This window comes from Macrobrachium rosenbergii, chromosome 12 (genome assembly GCF_040412425.1).
Source record: "Macrobrachium rosenbergii isolate ZJJX-2024 chromosome 12, ASM4041242v1, whole genome shotgun sequence".
In the NCBI taxonomy this organism is placed as follows: Eukaryota; Metazoa; Arthropoda; class Malacostraca; order Decapoda; family Palaemonidae; genus Macrobrachium; species Macrobrachium rosenbergii.
This window is the reverse complement of record NC_089752.1, coordinates 10,182,737-10,192,654: the sequence shown is the minus strand read 5'-3', so window position 1 is coordinate 10,192,654 and position 9,918 is coordinate 10,182,737. Positions and strand designations below refer to the sequence as shown.

Genomic DNA, 9,918 nt, shown 5'->3' with positions numbered 1-9,918 from the left:
TTAGATTCTGTAGAAACAAAAATATAGCTATTTGTATTTCAACTTGTATTTAGTGATATTAAGTTTTAAGTTATAACCATACTTATTCTTGTATTTTATGAAAATAACCTAGAGAGGATTAGTTAACTAGTGATATTTTTGAGTTGCAGTGTCGAGTACAAATTAGGTTATAGATTGAGGAACCATGTTTGGTAAGGCGTGTCGGCGTGCACTCCGTCAGCAATGTTTTATTTCTTAAGTTGGTGGTTGGTAGATGTTATGTAATTTCATAATGAAGTATATTAGAGAGCTTCATGGGACCATTGTGGAAATACGAACTTCACGGAAGTAGAGATTTTTTTAATTTAATTCTTCTTTTGATTTTTTTACCAAATTCTCTTAGGAATGAGAATGGTCAGTTGAACATTTCAGGATCTGATGATGTCTGATATAGAGGCCTCTCTTGGGAAACTTGGCGCGAGTAAGTACTTAAACACTTGCCATATCCAGAGCATTTAATTTAATTGATGTTTCACTACATTTACGTGGAGAATTTTTAAAGTAAAAGAAAGAAAAGATGAAACTAGAAATTTACAATCCAGAGATATACATAAGTACATTGAAAATATATACTGCATACATATGTACACCTCTGGATAGTAAATTTCTACCTTTTGTAACTTTTTCTCTTTTTTTTTTTTTTTTTCGATTGAAAATGACACTTGTAAATCAAATGAAATACTCTGGATTGTGTTTTAAGTACTAATCCATGCTATTTTAGTCAACAAATATTGCAAGCAGTCGCCCATTTTGAATTTATATATTTGATGATGAGCAGTAAGTTTTACTTGAGGATGAGACAAAGATTTGTTTTGTACTTTAGTTTTGATGGTATTTAGTAAACACATCAGGGTATAGGTACAGTGGTGATTTTGTAAATTTTACAGTTTTAATAATGTCATTAGCTGAAATGCCAGTCTGAAGCAATTATTGTAATGTGAAATGTTAGCATTGTTGTTAGTTATAACTCTTTACATACTGAATGTATGTTTTTTCTGAGTCCTTAGTAAGGCGGTATTTCAAAGTGACCCCTGCATAATTGCTAAGGCAATTAGTTATTTCTTGCAGCAAAGGTAAGTTGTTTGTCATGTTTGTATACATTGTCTGAAATATATGAATGAACTTGTGGCATTTGAATGTACTAAATCTGAGCCATTTGATAATGTCAGTCTTTTCTCTAATAGGAAGGGTCTTGTTACTGTGATCTACTTCTTGTGTGAAACTGTAGCCTAGTAAGGTGAGTACTGATTGTATTGTTTAAGTGTGAGCAGTAATCATTGAAGGTTACCTACAGGAGCATATGAAATATGACTCTTAATTCTTTTGTTTATATTTTAAAATTTGAAATATTAACTTGTAAAAAGTCTGCTGGAATTTTTGGAAATAAGCTTCTAGTGTCCACAGAAAATTGAGACAAAGTCTTACTTCACAAATACAGGATTCCTGATTCTGGACTCACACGAAAAAATTTATATATGTATTTATGCTATTTATTTATACTGTATAATTAGAACAACTAAAACAGGTCTTTCTTACAGGAATAACAAGTTACAGTATTGGGTACCTGTTTCCAGCAAAATAGGCTATATGGTAAGTTGTGTTTTCGTTATTCTAGCATGGTGAATGTTACATTTATCCTGGATTTGTTTTAAGACTCGAATTTATACCAAATTTTCAGCCAGTTGTGGTGAATTTCAATATGAAGTTTATCTTAAATTTGTTTTATTATTGATTAATATTACAGGAAACATTTAAGTTTCTCAACTGACCCTCGTAATCCACATCTTCAGTTTTGTTTATATTGTTACAAGGGCCTAGTTCATATTATAAGAGACTAATATTGTACACATAAAAATGTTATCGTTGATTCTTGGAAATGATTTCAAGCTTAAAAATTTTTATATGAATTATTTGTATGCTGGTAGAATATCACATTTGAATCCTGATATTGAACTCTGAAATAAATGATACATTCACTTGACTGACTTCAACAACTAAGGCTAATGAGAATCTCTGTTGCAGGGAGCATCCGCCATTACTGCGACTGGTGTCAGTTGTGACATTCCAAACTCCCAGGTGAGTAGAATTTAGTAACAGACTAATAACCAGGTTTATGTTACATTGAGTACTTCAAAACAGCTGGGAGTAAGTTCATAATTGTTACAAAAAAAAAAAAAAGCCTTAAGTAATATTAAAGAGATGAAATACTTGAAATCATAACACTGATGCATGGATTTTAAGAAATTCTGCTGTAATTTGTTTTTCTTACTCCTGGCATGGTTTCTCTTAGTTCAAGCGGAGACCTAGTATTATGCATACTAAATGATGATAAGTTTTACAACTTGATTCCTGATTTCGAACTCTCTCTCTGACACAGATTTAGAATAAGCATTTTTTCTCACCTTGAATGATTAAAACATATGACCTAATTGTTGTAGGAATCCTGCTAAACGTTCCTGTGATGGGTTCTGTTTTCAAGCCTGCTACATGTATGGTAAGTAATATATTGTTTTTTTATGATTTTGAGAATTATTTTTATTGATTTTACTTTGTCCCAGTGTGAGTGGCTTCCATAGCAAACTTTGTAGAGCGAACCCATGTTTACAGAGGGCAGTGTCATTAAGGTTGGTTGTAATCGTACAGCAAGGAAAAATGTTCATGCAAGTGAGTGGGTAGTTACTGAATTTGAAAAAAATTGAAATCTTTGCTTTAGTTGATGGTAATTTAATTTATACATCAAGACCCCTGATCGTTAGTAATTTTACTAGGGAATCATGTAAGATTAAATCAAGTCCTCTTTCAAGACCCTCACATAACCGTCATAAAATATTGAGTTACAATGTATTGATATAAGTTGTGGGAAACTGTTTGGCTAGAGATGTCACGTATTTTAACCATCAGTTTTTTTCCATATGATATTTGGTGAGATATGATAATTATAAATGAGATAACTGACCATGAACTCACTCTGGACTTATTTAGGAAATCCATTTCTCTCGTCAACTACTAAAAGGAAGTTTATTGTTTCAGGAAGTGAATGATGTTGCTGCTTTCAAGCAGTTGCCTCTTATGGTAAGTGTATGCCCTGTTTTCAGGAAGTTGCTTTAGTTCGATAACTAGTTTCATGAATTATGCTGAACATCTCTAAATTCTTAGGCATTGTTGGGTAATAAATGACAATAAATTAAAACTTAAACCAACAATTGAAGTTTGGCATCTGGATAAAAAGAACCCTGCAAGTTGTAATATCCTGTCTTCAGATAGATCACTCATACCTTATCCGTGGGTACTTGATGAATAAGCCACATGACCCAATCCCTGAATCCAGAACAATTCCAGTCAAACATTGTCTAGTTTTGGCCAATTTTCAACCAATATTGTATGTCAGTTATTAGAAACAAATCCTCAAGTAAAAAAGTTTCTATTCAGCAGTTTCAGATTATCCATTAATACATTAGAATTGCAATACATTAGATAAGATTGAACAATTACCAAGAATAAGCCCTTTTGGGCACCTCTGAGCGTTAAGAATTTCAATTTGTCTAGTTACACCATTAAGTACTGTAAAATATATGATGATTTTATAACAATCCAACTCTTAAGCTCAGTAATGTGGAAATGAACTATCTGACTGACTTTTTATAATTTATTTATCTGTTGGTGGTATTTGGTGACTTATTTCTTGAAACTTTTGACAGGATATCAGGGAAGACTTGAGTGGTACCACCATGTGAAGTGAACGTCACAGCTGCATCTAAAGTAAGTGAATTTGTGTGTGCGTTGCCCTTGTAATTTAGTGGAATCTTGTCTAGCTCAAATAGCCAATCAAGCTGTCTGAATCTTGACCCAGGCAAGGACGGACTGAAGTGCACATTCCGTAAAAATCAAGTGCACCTCTGTAGACATTAGTGAATTAGGTACCTAGTTAAGTGGTTTCTGGGTTGCAGCTGTAGAGGGGAGAGAAAAATTGAAGGGCCTAGACAGGGTAGTCTTCATTCTAGGGTGGGGTAAATCATTCATAAGATATTGTGCTTGTGTGTAAATTTAGTACAGAACCCAGAAAATATACCATAATCTTAATTGGTCCTGGTGGATTTTCCAGAAGTCAGATCTATAGGTTGTAGGCCTTTAAAGTAAGCATTTGGCTTCCCTTTTTAATTTTCCAAGGATTTTAATATGTAGGCTTTTATTGGTAGACTGTGTACATGTATCATTACTGAATGTGGATGTGATGATTATCAACAATCCAACTCCAAAACATTTTGCGGAATCAAAAATTCTGATTAGGTAGCATTGCAACTTTTTTTTTTTATTTTTATCTGATTGTCTAATTCCAGTACCATTGTTGACAGGTGAGTGTTGACAAGTTTGGTGACACTATAGAGACTGTAATGGATCTCTTTCCCTCCTGTTTAATCAGGTAAGACTGGCCAACCCAAGTTTGGATTTATAATTATCCAAGGATCATTGATTTTATTGAATCAGTTTCAGAAAGAATATGTTAAGACCAAAGAACATTTATTAATTTTGAACGCAGACATTTTTAATGCATATAAGGAGACAAAATCACTTTTAAACATTTCAAGAACCTCTTCCTTCAGGTTTGCTATTATCACTTACAATTCATATGCTTGTCGCGCCTCCTGGGTCCCTTCTACCTTTACTAATTTGTAGCCATCTGCATTAGTGGGATAAACAGCTGACCCCTGGTTTGCATCAACACTTACTTTATAATCTTGATGTACCTCCCAGTCTTTACTAGATTATTATATTACAATAACATCTCTACCTCAAGAGAGGCTGGTATTTTATATCTATGTAATTGTTTGTGTTGATATGCCAAGTGCATTATCTAAGTCTTCATTTAATATGTTCCTCAGCCTCTTCATCTTTGAATGGTACTTTTCCATTAGTTGCATTATTATAGATTCCACTGTGGTTAGCCCCAGGCTTAAAGCCAAAGGGGGATTTGTCAACATCAGATTTCAGGTTCCATAGAAAAGGTATTAAATGAAAATGTTGACAGTGTCTTGGACTTTTTACCCATTGACAGATTTTATATTTAACCAAGGTCTATTACTTGATTATTAGTAATTTATTACAATTCTGTTTCCATACCATTTTTCATGATGCTAATGACTCCAGTGCCCTAGGGTCTAATGATTCCAGTGCCCCTAGGGTATCAGACCAAAAAAGTATTTGCAATATACAATGTTCATGGAAATGTGTATTTATTTTGAATAAACTTGTTCTATTGGAACACTTAATTAAACATCTTACATTTGACAAATGTTAAACTGCAGTGAATTTTTTTTTTAATTTCCTAGTTATATTGAATGGCTATATTGTTTGTCTAGGATGCTTTGTCTTGTTTGAAATGCACTCCGCCGTGTGCGGGGGTGGTTTGATTATTACCCAGAAAAGTGGCCATTGTGATTTCATGGATCCAGTGGCAATCCATTACAGTATAGTACTTGCTTTTACTGCACTATATACAGGAATGGAGTTGACAAAACTGTTAAGACCACACATGGTGAAAATCAAGGTCAGAAAGACCTTAAGCCACAACTTAGCCCTTAGATATTTTGTAATGTGTCTAATGTGAAAATCCAGCAACACTTTTTTTATATATATATATATATAGATTAGTATGGTTGTAAGTGGTGCTTATTGTCATTTTCTCCCCCGGCAGGAATGAGGGAAAGTCCCAAGAGAATCAGAATGTCAAGATCACTTGCAAATTGGACACCTCACATGAAAGTAGTTACTATGAATACAAGGGTCTAACGGGAGCCAATGGTATGGCTCCTCTTGAAGTAACGATTCACAAAGTGATGTCAACCTAAGAGCGTGTCATGTATTGGCACTGCCTCAAATTGTTTTAGCTGTCCTTGTCCATTGCTTTAGCTGTGCTTGTCTAAGTATTTCAGAAGTTGTTACCATAGGGAATTTTCCTTATACAGTATAACAGTGTATTTTTTACCATGAAATTTTGTTTTGACTTTTAAAACCTCTGAATATAGTGCTATATAATTACTGTTACCATATTGTGTTAGGTTATATGTTAATGCATTGAAAGTGTTTGTAACTGATTTTTTGATTATATAACATGTATTGTACTAATTGTAATAAAGGTTATATGTTAATGCATTGAAAGTGTAACTGATTTTTTAATTGTGTAACGTGTATTGTACTAATTGTAATAATTATGCTTTCTTATTGATCTACTGCATTATATAACATGTATTGTACCAATTGTAATAATTATGCTTTTATACTGGTCTACTGCATGCTGGTCATGTCAGTTTTATTAGTTGTAATGTCATCTTAACATTGTCATTGTACTACATGCATTGCTTGATTTTTCACAATAAACTGATGAATGTGTTTTTTTTTTATTTTTTGTCCATAAATTAGGATTTTAGTATTGGTTGTGCAGTATCAAAGATTTAGTTGTCCATTAAATTAAAAGTTACCGTCAAGGAGACTGGCATTGAGAAGGTACTGTAGGTCTGTAAGCGTTAATGAAAGGAGAGTTCAGTGAAGGAGTAATTATTCCTTTCAAAGCTCAAGATAAGCAATGTAGAAGAGAAGAGGTATTGGTTTGGTAATGATCAGCCATACTGTCAGCGATTCAAATTTATTTTCGTAGGAAGACTGCAAGAACAACACTTTGTCCATGTCCAGAGAAAAGGATTCTTCCATTTCCCCATAGGGGATGGTTTAATGCTGTTATTAAGTTAATGCCACCAGTGCATTATAGGCATTAATTAAAGTTCCGGACAGTGAAGAACAAGAGGAATTTGTTTCTGGTGATAGAAATTCGTTTCTCGCTATAATGTGGTTCGGATTCCACAATAAGCTGTAGGTCCCGTTGCTAGGTAACCAATTGATTCTTAGCCACGTGAAAATAAATCTAATCCTTCGGGCCAGCCCTAGGAGAGCTGTTAATCAGCTTGGTGGTCTGGTTAAACTAAGATGTACTTACTTTACTTCTTGCAGCATCCCTTTTTACCTCAGCTGCAACCCTTACCTCTCGTATTTTCTCTTCCATCTTACTTTCCACCCTCCCCTGACAATTTATTCGTAGTGCAACTGCAAAGTTTTCCTCCTGTTAAACCTTTAAAATCTTTTAAATGTCAATTTTCATTTCAGTGCTGAACAGCCTCATAGGTCCCAGTGCCTGTCCTTTGGCCTAAATTCTGTATCCAATTCAACTATAGCTAAAACTAAAGTTCTGGGTTTTATATCCCTGAGCTACACCCAATTTTTAATCTTTTGCCTAACTTCTATTCCCCCTTTCATTTTTTCATCTCGCTGACTAACATTTGCTAATTTTTAGTGCCACTGGGGTTTTCTCAATGAGTTGCACCTTTGGATCCTTGTGCAGTGAATGTCTTGCATTTAGGGGTTCTTGGATGTACTATAAGAGTAGCCTGCTACTTATATTGCCTTTCACCTCATTATTAGATCTGGTATTGTTATGCAGTTGGGGTTTTCTGGTTTGGTTTCTGCCATGGCTGAGAAACGTGACCAGTACCAGTAGCGGGGTCATGTCATCATTTTGCTCACTCGTGTTCATTATTGGTAGACCCACGTACTTTGCCTGCCAGGGTAGGGAGTGCACTCGCACCATTCCCTGCAACGTTTGTGTTTATTGGACCTTATCTCATTGAGAGACATACAATAAATGGAGGAGGAAGATGAGGGATATTTTGATGGGCTGCTTGGATGGCTGCAATCTTTCAGTGACACTACTAAATCCTTCCAGCTCCTTGCCACTGCCTGCCAATTCTCTTCCCCTCCTAACAGCGTAAATAGTTGTACAACCTTCAAATCCGGTCATCCCTTGTTTAAGGAGGAGTACGGCCAAAGGGAGATGTCTTCCTTTGAATACATCCATGAAGTATGACCTATTCTAACAATCCTTCCTGGATTTGCTGGGAGGAATGATCAACCAGCTACCAATGTGTCTGCTGTTCCTGTAACCACCTCATCTGCTATACTTAGTCCTCCAGTGTCTTGATGATGCCTGTGTCTGAGCCAGTAGGTGCCCTCCAGTCTTGACTATACCTGAGGAGTTTAAGGCTACCAGTAAGTTTGACATTTGTGAAAGGAGGAACAAGCATTCTAGTCACTCTTCTTCCTTGTTATTGTCACCCTCAGTTATTGAAAAAAAAAGTAATCAAAATTGATTTGTTTTATTTACGGAAAAATGTGCCTTCACTTGCGGGCTGAGTTACGCAGAAACTATTATATTTACAAGAACAACTTATAAATATGAACTTTTGTAGAATTTTATTTCCAGTTTTTTTTATTAGTGTACATTTTCACAGGCAACGCACCGTTGTGGAGAAAAAACGAGAAAATACCCTCCGCAAGGGGTTTTTCCCCAAAAGTGGGTTAAAGTGGGCAAATTTCTTGGCACTCTAGAATTCGAAATAGTATAGTATAACCTACGCCTGGGCCAAATTTGATGTTTTTAGATGAATCTGCATGATCACCCCTTCCACTGTCCCTGAGCTCCCCGACTATTCATGAAATACACTCCAATATCCAAACTGGGACAAAATCTCCTTTGTTACAAAATAGACCATGTAAGATAAGTAAATGCAGATACTGTTAAAAAATAGAGCATGTAAGATGAGTAAATATTGAAATAAATCTAGACAAATCGATATGAAATATGCATTGGCTTCACATTCCTCAGCATCATTAGCATGATACCTAAATATTTTTAATCTTTTGTTCTCTATAGAATTACACACAATAAAAACAAAATGTAAACTAAATCTGGTATGATAAATTTAAGCTTATGTTTAGTGGTAGTGTTAGGCAATAATTGGGTGCTTCTTCAAGTACAATTGAGACAAAGCAATATTATGTTGGACAATCTGCCTCCTTTGGAATGACATCACTCTTGACTGGAGAAGATTCAACAGCGAGGCCATTACATCCACGTAGGACACTCCATTACAAAAGTTTTGCATCAGTTGGGTTTTATTAGATTTTTGCTTAATGGTAAATGACCACTGCATAACAAGAGCCTATGAAAGGTGGGTCTTTATGTTTACTTTGTATGCGTAGTTCCATACATATATTTATTATATATATATATATATATATATATATATATATATATATATATATATATATATATATATATATATATATATATATATATATAATTCCTTCAACTTGTAATTTTTAAGATTTTCTGACTTTGATTATCAAATTTCAGAAAAAATTACAATTAAAAGAATTTTGGGAGTGAAGCAGAACATTTTTTCTTATATCCTCTTCTATCCCATATTTTATACGGGGTATTTGTAAGGGCAATCGGTCTTAGATCCTTATGCTGTTAGCTCTCTCTTTTTTTTGCACCAGTGCATGCAGGTTTAAATGCCCCAAGCTGTACATTTTTTCATGTTAAGAACAGTTTGTGGCAGTTTTCAAGATTTACAGCACAGAATATTTTATTGTTGACCATTGCTTTGTGGAGCTATTGTCTTCTAGTTTGTTCTGGTCCTTTAATTTCTTCAGTTGCTGCGTGGTATTATACGGTTTCCATACATTATGTCATTATTGATTTCATCATCTGTGATGCGAGTGAAATCGTCGATGATTGCGAAACGTTCCCAAGGTCCTGTGGTATTTAATTTTTCCCCTTATTGTTCATGCTTAGATTCGGCTACCTCTTTATTTCATAGATTTCTCTTTCATACTGTGATACTTTTTTCATTTCCCCGAGTTTATAATTTGAATTCCCAAGAGTATTGCGCTCTATGGTTTGACAACGCACTCGAACTTTTGATAAGTTTTCAGGTAGAACACTTTTAAGATCTCAAGCAAGCCCGTAAGTTAAGCTGTATGCGCATA

General features: G+C 34.6%; 1 long non-coding RNA gene across 4 annotated transcripts; it reads left to right on the top strand.

Moving 5' to 3' along the window:
* Positions 1–660: 660 nt before the first annotated feature.
* Positions 661–6,426, top strand: LOC136844383 (uncharacterized). Of its 4 annotated transcripts, none has more exons than XR_010854856.1 (9): positions 661–1,112; positions 1,224–1,276; positions 1,578–1,629; positions 2,062–2,115; positions 2,478–2,533; positions 3,070–3,111; positions 3,738–3,798; positions 4,392–4,459; positions 5,732–6,426. It is a non-coding gene; the product is annotated as an uncharacterized lncRNA (long non-coding RNA). The 4 variants fall into 4 exon arrangements; XR_010854858.1 differs by having other exon boundaries at positions 984–1,112; positions 1,565–1,629; XR_010854859.1 differs by lacking the exon at positions 661–1,112 and having other exon boundaries at positions 1,138–1,276; positions 2,478–2,537; positions 3,074–3,111; positions 5,732–5,867.
* Positions 6,427–9,918: the final 3,492 nt, after the last annotated feature.